Below are 14,079 nucleotides of genomic sequence, written 5' to 3' on the forward strand. Positions count from 1 at the left end.
GTCATGTTTGATGCATCTGACAAGGTCAGAGCCATCACATCCCATCAAGCGCACGCCGATACAGCCTTGCAAGGGGAAGCCAAGAAAAGATGTACAAAAAGAGATTTATTTTCAGGTTTTCATTTTAAGGCATCCCCTTGCCTTCTACTTTCTGACTCCCCTTCCAGCTCTGGTACTCAGAGGGGCAGCCAGAAAACTGCACCTGGTCTGAGCCCAGAGTCTGAGCACTGCATGGGGTAATGTGTTCACAGGTACAACAGCAGATGAAGCTGGAGCAGAAAAAATATTCCCGTGTAAAGGTTTAGAATTGAGAAATTCAGGCCCAGACCCTCAAAGGTTACTGGATACCTTTGAAGGATTAAGCACAGCTGACTGGGCAGGGAACTTGGGAAAATTACGGTGGAGAACTTGAACTGTGAGGCATAGACTTGAACCTGTCTTCATCTGGTATTAAATCCTGTTCCCTGGCTTATCTCTGGCTTATCTTATAACATATAATAATCCTTGAGTGGACGGCAACTGGCTGTTGCCAGGAGAGGGAGAAAATGCCTCCTGGGTGAAGGAGAAACAAGCCAAGATGGCTGGGACCTGGTGGTTCAGACACAGGTGAGAAGAACCTGTCCTCAGTCCTTCTGGCTATCAGCTTGTTTCTCTAAGAAGCCAGGGTGTCAGTAAATACAACCTCCCCGTGCCAAGCCTGTGAGCACTTCCTTGGGCTCTGCAAAGTTCAATGAACGCCTATCCGCAGCTGGGGGACACGTCTGCGACCGATCACTCGAAGCTTAGAAACCTTTAAAGTTTCATTCTGCAAGCATTTGTGCCTGAACTTTCAGCATGGGAGCTACCCTTGGCCGTAGAAGTGACTCGTGTCATCATCTGTCAGCTGGTGCTTACACAAGCAGTTACTCGGGAAAAGATTTTACATTTTTGATTCATGCACTACCTCAGTCTGAATTAACCTTCAAGCGTGAAGAAGCTCTGAGAAGCAAAGATAATTTCAAACAGCAAATCCCAGAATTAAAAAACAACACCCCCTTGCCTCCCAAATCAGATAATTTACATTGACGTGTTATTTTGATAAGTTTGAGATTTGCAGAGAACTCAGCTCTCAGCTCCAGCACTCACTATGGATCACTTGCTCATTTCGGTCGATCGCAGAAAACCACCTCAGCTCTAGCATTCAATCGCTGACTCGGGGAGGTGTTTTAACCCCCAGCAGGCGCAGTGCACCGGATCACCTAAGCTGTGTGAAGGCATTTCTCATGTTCTGCTCATCCCCAGCAGAGCAACAGAAGCTTGGCGCAGGCAGAAGTGAGGACCGAGCTCCCCAGTCAAGGTCAGTGCCCACCTCTGGCAGCTCAGCACACCAGGTTTGGCTCTTGCCGGAAAACCCAGTCCGTGGTCAGGGCTGCTCAGGTTCCTACTCGGAGCCAGCTAAGCCCAGCTCTGCGCAGGTCGAAGAGATGTGGGGGCAAGGGCAGGGGACGTCTCCATCCTGGGGAATTCCGTGCTGGCCAACAGCAGGATCTACGTTTTGCAGAGAGTGCTCGTGGTGCTTGCAACCACGAAATAACTCCTTAATAATAATCATCCATCAAAACCACTCTTGATGAGCTCTGCTTCCATGACAGCCAAAGACAGCTTCACTGCCAAGAACACGGCTTTTCTAGCTCAACACTCACCCAGCCCGCTGTGAGAGCGGTCGCAGAGCAGGGCCTCATCTCCCTCCCAGGCTCTGCAGGAGACAGCGGTAACAGGTCTGAATCCCTGCCTCCCTTTCAAACCAAACCACATGCTTCGTTTTATCTCCTGGGAATCGTCTGAGGGTGCTTTCAGTTATTTGGGTTTCTTCTCCCTTCCCTTAGGATTTCCAAACACACACAAAGCACCGTGGACAAACCAAGGTTACAGCATCCCTGCAGACACTTGGGTTTCAAACAGAAGATGTCTGCCCATGGTCAGAAACACGTGGGGCCGCTAACAGGGCTCGGGAAGCCAAGCACAACAGACCCGGCTCCGAACGACTCCGTGCTTCATCTCCACCTGCACGGCTCCACTGGAGTAACCCTGTGTTGGAAAGGGATGCTGCTGGCAAGGCAATTGCATTTGAAAATTTCCTCTGCACATGTTTGCCAATGTAAAAATAAATAAAGGCCTTATGCGAGGACACCTCAGAACCCACACTGCAGAAATCACATAATCTAATTGCCTGCAGAAGAATATGAATTTTTTAAAAAGGAAACAAGCCACGAGGGGCAAAGCAGGTCAGCGCTGGGTGCGAAGCGCCTGCCCACGCTGGCTGAAATGTGAGTGCTGCAAAGTGCTCGCTGCAAGCAACGGGCCCAGCAGCTGACAGTGGCTGAACCTGCTTCTCAGGGCTTTGCATGCTATCGCTGCTCCTGATGGGCTCAGGTTGTCTTCTCGTGGCTCACAGCACCTGTAGAGCCTCTGGGAAGAGTAACAACTTTATAGTCACTCAAGGTACACCAGTTCCTCAAGCCTATTCTTTTCCTTGACCGGAGTATCTTAGGCACAGAGGGTAACTCAGTCCCACGTTTAGGGTTTTGTAGCCTCGTGCACAGCCCCTAGGACTGCAGCCCCCATGTCCCACGGCCACTGCCGCTGCGGGTGCTGCAGCGCCAGCCAGGGCAGCGCCATGCCTGCCCCTCGCCCATGTCTCCTGCACCTGGAACCAGCACCTGCGAGTCCCCACCGACCCACAGCATCTCTTCTAAATTAAGCAACCTGTTACATCGCTTCCTTCCTTGGCCGACAGGGTGCTAAGAAGGTCACTGACAGATCATAGCTTAAAGTGTGACCGAGCCCCATCCTAATCCAGAGAGGACAGGAACTGCCGGAGCTGATAAATGACCTGAGCAAGTGATTACAGTCTGGATTTGTGATTAGACACTGTGATGGTCCCCTCTGACGCTGGCTGCTTCTGAGACGACAGACAGAAACCTTCATCCACACACAGTTTTCATTGAGCTACCTAAACCCTTATAGGATGCTCTGTGTCCTCTCGCTATGGGACACTTCCAAACCTCTATGGGTCAGCCCTGTAACAGGTATTTCTGTGATCTTCCCAGCATTGCTGAAATAATAGGCATTTTCATCAGCCCTCCTGATCCTCCAGAGTTACTCTCAATGCTCTCCTTGAGCTGCCTGAATAACAGATATTTTCACAGCTTTTTATATATCCCCTAAGAAATAGGCAGTTTCACAACACCCTCTGGAATCAACCTTTATTCTGTGAGCTCCCCATAATTGCAATAAATAATCAGCCAGCAGCATTCAAGGGTTCAGAAGCCCTGTGAAAGCACAGGGCTCGCCAATTGAAGAAGGTGCTGCAGCTCAAGCCCTGCAGCCTCGGCATGCAAGATAAAAGAGACTTTCTTCTGCTTAGGGGACAGCACAGCTGCACCTAGCTACAATAAATACCCTGTAGGAAAAGAAGGCTCCATAGTTGAAAGTAATGTTTAATATGCCAATGACCAAAACAAAAGTTTGAAAAACTTCTGGCAGAACTCTTCTTATAATGCCCTGAGTGTTAAAAAATGACATATTTCTGAAGAGCTGGGAGTTGGACTTGATCCCTGTGGGTCTCTTCCCACTCAGGATATTCTGTGATTCTATGATTCTTCCACGCTGCTGAATCCCATAACTTAATTTGCTGAGTTAAATCTAGGTCTCTGGAATTAGGGTATAGTACTTCTCTTGTTCATGAAGAAGGTGACTTTTAGTCCACTTGTTTGCTTAACATATCCACATGTCAGAATTCGTTAGTCGACAAGATGTTTTCATTACTACTAAAGGGAGGTATATTAAGCTAGAAGAGGTTTCAGCCAAATCGTAAACAAAGCCAAATTCCCCTTCTCCTTCAACATCCTGGTTTTGGTTTGAAAACATTCAGGTGAATCAGGGGTAGCCCTCTGTTATTTTGGAGTGTCATCTACCAGATTTCCAAATAAGATAAAAGGTGTAAACCTGAGTGTGGTATCCCTTGGTGTCCACCAAGCAACAGCAGAGCTCTTACCCATATGGCAGGAGGTTCCACCTGATAACATTTATTTTTTCTCTCTCCTATGTTAAGTTCCCAAAGAAAAACTCAACCATGCTACCAATTAAAACAAATGTGTTACACCATGGCTGCAAGCCCAGCAGAACTAGAAACTGAGGAGCTGCTTTTATCTGCCTGGGAACTGGAGGGGAAAGTCCATTGCTGAAAACATTTCACTACCTCATGCTCGTATCATGCATTGTGCATTGTACAATTGCTTCCAGTAAGTCCTGAAATCTTCGTTCAGTCTCTGCTGAAGCAAACTCCAGTTTTTATTCAGCTGGAGCCCTTTTACTGTGTGCTCAGTGAAACAGAACTCCCACAAACACAGCAAGAGATCTCCCAGCTCAGGACTACACTGACTTCAGTTGCTCGGCAAGCACAATGAGTTTCTAATCACACCAGCGCTTCCTGGAGCAGCATTCCCAATACTTAGGGCACAGCATCACTGATCCCCAAACCCTCTTCCATCCCTCCACAAAACCTCTTCTTCCATGAGGTGCTTTCAGCCCGGCCTGCCTGGGGGGCACAGAAGCCTGTGTCCTGGCTGCCCTTGGACCAGAGCTGTTTGAGTGCCACCTCAGTGCTTTCCTCACGCCCTCCCATGTGTCCGTCACAGCTGCGCTCTTCTGCCTTACCCTGGAAATACCACAGACTGGGGCTCGGCTTTCATCTTCCCAAGCCCTGACACGGCAGAATCAGGAATTAAAACGTGCTGAACCCCACCACATCCGAACCATCACTATCCACGCATCCAGGCATGATGAAGGCACTCTTGCCTCTAGTGCCAGTAGCACAGGGGGGAGCAGCAGGTCCTCACCACAGCCATCAGCCTCCGACCCCCTGAATGCTTGCACCAGGCCGGGATGAGCACGCACCCAGCAGGCTCAAAAGGAAAGCCTTCAGCCTGACTGCAGAGCAAAACCCACTTGGACCAGCTGGCATACGAAGCCAGGTGTCCTTAGAGGCTTGTGGTGAGCCTCTCCTTGCAGAGCAGCAGCAGGAACTAATGGCAGGGCGCTCCCGTACCGCTCACCACCTCCGCGTGTAACGCAGGACGCAGCTACTCACCGGGAATGGTGTGGGCACTTGTGTTTGTTAGTCCTTCCCGTCACCAGGTCTGGGAGCAGGCGCAGCACCCCTCTATGGTCTCAGCTTCGCCCTACAAGAAGCAGGACACACAGTTTTCTACCGGTTGTGGCAAGCAGATAATCCAGTACTTTCTAATCCACAGCAGAGGAGGGTATGCCGCATTGGAAAGATAAGCCTCTGGCTGGTTGTCTGTACGGATCAGACCCAAGACCTTTGGACTTAAGACTCTGAGCTGCTTAGCAAGGGGCTCAAAGCCGGAGACAGAGGCAGTTGTGTTTGCAGGGCTGAATACTTGGGATAGCTTGCTTCAGATTGGCTCAAGCTCGGGAAATCCCACAAAACCTGCTACATCGTGTAAGTGCTTGCAGAGAACGAGGTACCTGATGGATAGAGGATGGGAATTTTCAGTCACGATGGCTGGGATTTGTTAAGGGAAAAGAGGGTTTCTTCAAAATTAAATATTTCACAGTAAAGCAAACATTTTGTTCATTGCACTGAAATGCTCTCCTTTAAGCCAGTTCCTCTGGGTTCCGTTTGAACTGCCAGGACACCTTCCAGGGCTGCAGCTAGTGTGCCTTCCCTTTTCTCCCACAGGCTGGGATACCCGGTTGGACTGTGCAACGTGCTGCTTTGTCACCTTGAGAAGCCTGGGAGGCAGAAACTAACCCAGGGAGTTACGATTCAGAACTGGAAGCTACAGGATTATCCATGGCATTTGTTATATTGGGCAACACTAAGTGCCCGCTCAGCACGCTGCTGGTGCAGCACCATCGGCACTGTCGGCCCAGCAAGTGGTTCTGCTCGCTGGGAAGGCTGTGGCCAAGACAGTGGAGATGACTGCTCATCCCAAAAGTGGGCTGACTGCTTTTTCAGTGGTGGGATCCAGATTCCACCAAAACACCCCTCCTCTGCAACCAGCTGCCCACCAAACACGGCCTCAGCTCCGCAAGTCCTGGGCGAGGACCCAGGAGCTGTGGTCAAACAGCCAGGGTGCAGCGAGACATCCCCCTGCTCTCCGGCCCCCAGGCAGCGGCCGCGTCTCTGAGCTCGCAGCCCAAACAGTCCCGAGCGTTCAGGAACTGGACCCAGACCCCATACTCCGAGTCCTAAACCATTAACGAGTCCAGTAATTGGAACCAATTCCTTCAAATCAGCCTGGGCTAGCTGACAATGTACAAACAGGCAACAGAGCAAGGTGAGGTTCCTGCTCCTCCTTCTCCACCCTCCTGAAGTCAGTGATGATTCCCAGCAATGTCTCCTGAATGAGTTCCCAGGGCTCTCACTGATGGAGCAGTACTTTTACACTCTGCTCTGTGAAATACTTGGCACCTGGGCTGCCTGCTCTGACGGGGAGCAGCAGGCAGGGATCTGCCAGCCGTGGCTAACAGCAGGGTGAGCAGTGAGTGCAGCCAGCCAGCCACCACCAGCGGCCCCCCGTAATTAGAGGCTCACTTCAGCCTCAGATATGCCACAGCGCTGCAGAAGGTCAAACTGGAGTGAAGCTTTTAATTAAAACAGAAAACGTACTAAGGAGACAGAGAAATGAACCGCTGGGCTTAAACCACCACCAAGGACAACTCAGTGCGTTGATCAGTGACAAAACGGCGGCTTTCGCAGCAGAAGTCTCAGCGCTCTGGCAGTCAGCTGAAGGGACAACCCCTCGTGCATGGGGATTCAAAGCTCTGCATGAAGAAGCCACCACAGTGACACAGGCTAAAACCAAGTGGCCTTGGGGCCACTTTTGCTGTCAACCAAGAACCCGATAAAGAGTCCAAGCTGATGAACTTGACAGTGCTGTTTCCTCAGTTCTCCTCCGTTTCAATGGACCCATCAACCAGGTTTATTGGACCTCTCAAGAGATCTGGTTGCATCTCTCAGTACTCAATGAGTTCAGAGGTACCACGAGAATGGGCATTCGTGCAAGAGAGATGTAGAAGAGAGGAATGAATAAGAGAAATTTGGAGTCATACTGGGTGGGAGCAGAGCCCTGAACATCAAAACTCTCAGTGACGCTGGGGATGTGGCAAACAGAGGATTACAGGAGCAAATCCCAATAAGGAAGAAGGAGCAGAATTTTTACCAGACATCTGGATGAACTTCTAAATGCCTTCCCTCATCGTCCTCCCAAACTCACCCAGGTCCCTTGGCTCAGGCAAAAGAGTTTTATCTTGCTCCTAAAATCTTCCACTTTTGATAAGAAAAAAACAATGTTTTTTTCAGTGGGGGCTGGAGGGAGGAATTACAGAATTATGAGGAGCAGAGGGACACTGTGCAAAGAGCATCAGAAGCACTTAGTTGTGGTATTGGCACCATGCGCTGGTGTTGCCGTGAGACCAAGGGCCAAATTACTCATCTCTGTGCTCCTTAGGATGTGAAGTTTGACTCAGATGAGCTCTACGAAATTAACCTCAGATGGAAGGTGTACAGGAGGTGGCGCAGAAGAATCTCACCACTAGCAAGGTCATGGGGGCTAAGAAAAGGAAATCTCCCTCTGTTGCTCCGTAACTCCTCGTTTCTCCATGCACAGCTACTTTGAAGACCAAATAGTCCTGCTCTTATTCTAACTCCTTCTTTACTGCATGAGCCCTAATGAACTCGGGCAGGAGGAGCAGCAGGCTCCAGCCTTTGCAATGCTGGAGTCCACCTGTGCAGTGCAGTGCAGCATCCTGTGATTTTTCTAGAATCACTTCAACCCATGATGGAAAAGGAGGAAGGAGGTAAATACCCCGCCAACATACAACAACATCTTTCAAACTAAGTAACTGCACCAAAATGTGCTGTTTTATTTTCACTCTGGGCTCCCAAACCATTTCCCTTCTCTCCCTGAATGATAACGGGCATAAAAATTAAATATAAATTCTCCAACAAAAAGCAAAACGCACTGAAGGGTAATAAATCACCAGTACTGGATGGCATTCAGAGGAAGTTGGGGGAAGGAATAAAGGATGAAATAGCATAGATACTGACTAAGATATATCATAGACCCTTACAAAACCAAGAACTCATCTTCAGGGCAGGGGATTCACCACAGTGGGCTGAATTTTGATAAAGAAGCAAAGGGAACTTGCAGAGAGAAGCGGTGGGGCTGGAATCAGAGGGCATGGAGAACCTCATCCCAGCACCCTGATCGCATCCCCACTTCATGCTCGGATGAAGTCTGGAGGGACGCGAAGACCACGTGCCAAACATGACCCACTGCACTGGCACCAGTGGGATCAACTGGGATCTCCAGAGACAGTGAAGAAGGTCCAGCCCCACGCAGAACGGGGGCTGTTGGCAGCTCTGAGCAGCAGCTGTCACAGGCTGAACGCTCTCACCCGATGACCTGAAATTCCTACATCTGCATTTCCAATAACCTGAAACACTCCCTGGGGTATCACACAGAAGCACAATATTCTGGAAACATTCTATAACAGCACCGATCTTCTTACAAACAAGATCACCTTTAGTTTTGCAGGCACCTCCTACTTCATTAAACTTAAAGATCTTGCTCTCCAGGGGTTTCCTCCTCAACTGGGGCAGGAAATGGAAAGACAGAAAATGCAATTTAATTGGGGATGAAGCTTCATCTTTACACTGCCTATCATCATTATGTGTCATTTAAAAACAAGCACGGAGCAGGTGTGAAATGGCACGGGCTCTGGATGCACATAAAAAAGGTTGACACCAGCAGCAAGAATCAGATGGTGCGACCTGAAAACTCCTTTTCTCTTTTCTTTCTTTTTTTTTTCCTCAGATAAAAATCCTTTTGATATGGGATAGAAGAAATGACAAATTTGTGAAGCCAAGTGGTTTGAAAAGAAGAGGAGCCAACTTCAGGACGTTACCCTCGGGCAGCACCAGCCCTTGCCAAAACCTCGTGGTGCAGGGCTAGCGATGGCACAGAGGGCAGGCGAGCAGAGGTACCCCAGCACAGCCTTCACCTCACAGCGAGGTGCTAACACTGAAGCTGCTGCTCCTGCTTCTTCCTCGCCGGGCATCACTTTGCTTCCCCATGCCCTGATGGATGAAGTGTCTGACAGGGTTTGATGCACCCCCTCCTGCTCGCAGGTTGCACCGCAGCACACAGCCGCAGGAGTGACCCCAGGGCGCGGAAACTGCCCTGGGAATCGAGTCAGGTGGGAGAGGGCTCTGCTTTCGCTCAGGTTGCCCAAACCCTTCCTTCACGCTCCAGGAGTAGGGAAAAAAGTGATGAAACGCTCTTGTCAAGTCACTGTTGAGGATACAAGTCGACCTTGTGCAGAAGCAAGGAGGCGCAAGGAGAGCTCGGAAGACAGGTGATGCCGCTCACTGCGGGTTCTGTTAACACAGGACGGTTATAGGGGGAAGGAGACCTGGAGTTCACCTCTTGTACTGACAGAGAGTCTGGGGGTTTAGAGCAGCTTGTTTGGCTCAAGCCTTCACAGAACAGCCTCCACCACTGAGGCTTTCAGTCTGAGGATGCCCAAAGTCAGACATGCCACATGTGCCCCTCTGCTCCGAGGCGTGCTCCAGCACGGGCTTTGCACGAGGGCTGGGGGCTTGGACCTGCCTGTGCCCCAGCTCTGCTCTGCCGTAACAATGGTGCTTGTGGCACCCAGCTGCCCGCCAAGGTACTTTCAATACCTGCCACTGAAAAAGTGCCACCCAAGTGCTAAGACAGGCAGAAAACGTGGACGAGCTCAACCATTTGACTTCAAAACCACCGCAGCCTGGTTCAGCTCGGAGCTGTGTTTCCAGGCTCCCGGGTTGTTGGCTGGGTTGGTTTTACACGACGGCGTGTCTCCTGAAAAAAGGAATGACTGAAATGTAAGATCTCTCAAAGGCCTTTGTGTCATTCTGGATGGTATCGGTAACACTCTGGAGCTAAATACTATTTCTCTAACAAGTGCCATTTCTGTATCTCTGGCCATGGGAGATAAAATAGGGGTGAACGATATTAACTAATGCGCTCTAATTAGTAGCTGCCCCTCATTTTTGAAGTCCTGCCCCACACTCTGATGCAAATTCACTGCCTTTCATTTTAAGCAATACACCGGCGTGGTTTTAGTCTTCCAGTGATCCTGTAATGTCATATCTTCTCCCCAGTGAATCAATATTCAGATCCCCTAATTGGAACTTATCTGCTCGCCCAGCCTTGGGCTAGGTTTGCTCAGCAGCTGAGCATATCAGATGCTCTCAGTGACTGCATCGGCAGAGCCCAGCTTTGCACCGTGGCTGCTTTGCAGGAAAGCAAGGTGAGATGCTGAGTGCTTTCTGTAATGGAGACATGAAGCCCAAAACCATTTCTCAGCCCAGGATGGGATCAGGGACAAGTCAGTTTTCCTGCTCCACTTCAAGAAGTAAAGGCACAGCTCCCCACTGCTGCTAATTTTAAATCACATCTCCATCTTCTGCCTATAAATTCTCTCCTGCTGCCAGAAGGTCACCAGGCCAGCTGGAAAGCTATTTTTCACAACCTTGCTAATCCAGAGGCACCTTGCTGCCTCCTCCCACCAGGAAAATGCTGACAACAAAACTGACTGGTGGCCAGCAGGACTGCAGGTTGGGCATGGCATTGCAGGGAGGACTGGCCTTTACGGTACCAGCGAGGAATCCAGGAGACCCAGGATCAGTTCCCGGCTCCTCCCCAGCTGTCCTGCTTGACCTTGGGCTCCAGCTCTGTGCTTCAACCTCATCTCTACTAACTGAGGCTAACAGCACTTCCCACAATTGGTCATGCAGATAAATTAATTTTTGTTTAGGAAATAGTTTATTATAATGGGCACAAGGGCCCTGTTAGAATAAAGGGGGATATTTTTTCCCTTGCATCACCACCAGCTTGAGAGGAATGAAGCCAAGGACGACTGTAACACATCATGTCTAGGTCTGAGATTTTTATGAGATTTGTGCAGGCTCAGCTCCAGGATCTTCTCCCATCACCTGCCATCATTTCTTGGCAATAAATATTTCCAAGGAGGAGCAGCTGCATGGCACAAGGAGAGGCCGATACCTCTGCAGTGGCTCAGGTTTTGCAGGCATGCAGGAAAGCTGGTGGAGCAGTGGGGTCCCCCCACCCCTTGGAGGGGCTGCTGGGGTCAGACAAAGAGACAAAACTTTGGTCTCATTCCTCTGCAGGCCTCCGGACCCTGCTTGTAAAGAGACTTTTGCAATTGCCCAACTGACCTTTGCAAGCTCTTGTTCACCCAGGAGGCTGCATCGTTGCACCTCCCCTAACGCCTGGTGCATCGGGTCCAGCGGGAGGGACGCGGGGTGGGAAGGAGAGCGCTTGCCGTGAGGCTGGGGACTGCTCTGTGCAAGCACTCCACCGCCTCCTTCTCCCAGAAAACCAACCCGATGGCATCGCCACTGTTGTGGACCACATCTGTGCCCCGGGACCACCCTGAGGCTTTTCCAGGCTGCAGGGCTGGGCACACAGAGCTGCTTCTGTGAGCAGGGCTGGTCCCCAGGGGGACCCCACCACCGGGACGGCACCGGGCTCTGAACCAAGTGGCTGAATGGAAAGCTTCCAAGCTGCTCCGCTGCATCTGCACGCACGGAGCGGTAACAGCATCCAGCGCACGCAGTCCCAGGGAAAGCAAAAATGACTTTAAAAGCCTCCATATTATTATAATTTCTTAAAAATGAAAATAAGAACACCCCCTGGTCTGTGGCACGGACCCCTGCAGCCCCAGAGCTCTGGCCATGCTCGCCAGCCCTCACCCAGCACTGGCACTGCCTGCTGCAGCCAGCAACGCACGTGGGGCCCATGCTCCAGCCCCGCTGCCCTCCCCACGCCTCATGGGACAGCCCCACTTTGGCAACAGAATGAAAATCATCTCAGCATCCACTGCCAGCGGTGATTCTCCCGAATACAAAGCCCAAGCAGCTAGATCCTACCCGTGCAAGAGGTGCTGCCGAAGCACAGCACAGCAGGAGCCCGCGGAGACGGCGGGGAAAGGAAAGGGAAACCTCAGCCACCCGTCAAAACCCCAGCAGTGGAGATAATTGGCTTACACACATTTATCCCTGCACCCAATTATCAGCTCAGTTTAGTGTTTGATTTTCCACAAGTCCGGTCCAGCAGGCTGGCTGTTGTTCTGCTCCATTCTGCCTTTCTCGCTCATTTATATATATATTATCCACTCCTTAAATCATTTTAATAGCTTTTTTACTCGCATGCCCTCCCTTCTCATTCCAGCACCATCAGCACAAGGCAGGTTGCAGATATGAAGAAGCTGACATTTCCCTTTTGAGTAATTTGCAGTGGATTTCTTGCCTGTTTGATGTAGTCGTTTTGTTCTCTGCGATGATGTGACATTAATTATTGTTAAATATTCTTATCTGTTACATACAGTTCTGTTTAGATAAAGGTCAGTGTGTGAACCCTGACAGTGTGCATCGCTGCCACGCTCTAAAGCCAATTTGTCATTCTCTGCCTTCAATTGCCTCACTTTAGTTTCAGTCCATTTTCCTGTTAATTCAGGCACAGTAGAGAACCATTAAAAAATGCAAAATATCTCAGCTGTTCGGATTGGCACTCGGATGGTAAATTACCACCTTGGGTCGCCCCGGCTGCACAGGAAGGTCAGGTAACACTGCCCACGCAAATCCAGCAGCAGCCACTGCCTCCACGCCTGGCCCGGGCACCGCTGAGTGGATCCTGGCCCCATCCCCTCCGCACGCTCCCTTCGGGCAGTTACAGACAGCGGTGAGATCGCCCCGAGCCTCCTCTCTTCCATGCTGAGAAGTCCCCGCTCTTAGCTCTCTGCCAGGAGAGGTGCCCCAGCCCCTTCCCCATCTCTGCGGTCCTACGTCTGGACTCTCTCCAGAAGCCCCTTGTACCTCCAGCTCACGCCCAGTAAAACCTATGCCTGCAACTGCTTGGTCTCACTTTTCCCTCTCTGCATCTTCCCGTGATGGCCAGGATGGGGACGCAGAGGCCAAGCCCCCAGGCACAGCCGGACCCCAGCAGGCAGATGTGCCACCTCAGGTGCCGCAAGAGAGCAGCTGGTGACCTTGAATGGCTCTCCCAAGGGACAAGGTGGTCACACAATCTCACGCAGACACGTGTCAGCGCAGCGCAAACAACAGCCCGTGGGACATGCAGCCTTCAGCAGCGGGCAGAGGTCACAATCACAGGCTCAGCTTACACCCACAGCTACTGGGATGAGCAACGGGGCTGGCAGCCCAGGTGCCCCCATACAACCTATTTTGCGGCTCGGTTGAAATGCATGAGCTTCCATACCTCCATCCAAAGTGCTTCAGCGTCTGCTTCCCCCCAGGCACACAGATAGCCCTAATTACATCAAGGCAACTGCTCAGATGCTTAAAGTGAAGTCCAGGCTGAAGTGAGTGTCTGAATGAGGACTTCAGTGGAGATAAAGGGAGGTGAAAGGATGGTGGAGAGTTGAGCCTGCAGCCCCATGGAGCTGAGGATCAGGGGAGCTCAGAAGGCAGGTGTGGGTAAACGCAGACGCTGAACTTGCCAAAACCAGGGATGTTCCTTCCCAAGTCCCACCCGCAGCAGCAAAGCACCAGAAGCACCACAGTGAAATGCACATTAGCTTCAGCGCTTTCCACATTGAAAACATTTGATCAGTTAGCCAGTGATGTTTAATTTTGCATTATGCTAAATTGTTTTCTACTTTTAAATAAGAGAATAAACTCCCAACCCCCTCCCACTCTCTGTAAGACACAAAGAAACATCATGTTTTGCCGAATGTAATAAAATGTCTCTTTTACTCTATTTCTTCATATATGAATAAGACGAAAGATAGAAAGGGAAAACAATTTGGGCCCTCTCAGTTCTAGACTTGAGGGAGGAAAGAGGGCCTCTGACATGCTGGATCTCGCAGGTTGTGGCACAACATATAATTAGGAGTTGGACTCGATGATCCTTATGGGTCCCTTCTAACTCGGGATATTCTATAATTCAATAATTATATTCTATAATCCCAGCCCAGGAG

At 50.5% G+C, this 14,079-nt stretch overlaps 1 protein-coding gene across 4 annotated transcripts in view; it reads right to left on the reverse strand.

Annotated features, from left to right (window-relative positions):
* RALY (RALY heterogeneous nuclear ribonucleoprotein) overlaps positions 1 to 14,079 on the reverse strand; it is a 120,564-nt gene that overhangs the window by 70,832 nt on the left and 35,653 nt on the right. For all 4 annotated transcript variants that reach the window (XM_035548595.2, XM_050714096.1, XM_050714097.1 and 1 more), the window contains exon 2: positions 5,132 to 5,222. The gene's annotated coding sequence lies outside the window, so the exon portion shown is untranslated. The remainder of the gene's footprint in view (positions 1 to 5,131; positions 5,223 to 14,079) is intronic.

The sequence above is a fragment of the Cygnus atratus genome, chromosome 16 (genome assembly GCF_013377495.2).
Source record: "Cygnus atratus isolate AKBS03 ecotype Queensland, Australia chromosome 16, CAtr_DNAZoo_HiC_assembly, whole genome shotgun sequence".
Taxonomy (NCBI): domain Eukaryota; kingdom Metazoa; phylum Chordata; class Aves; order Anseriformes; family Anatidae; genus Cygnus; species Cygnus atratus.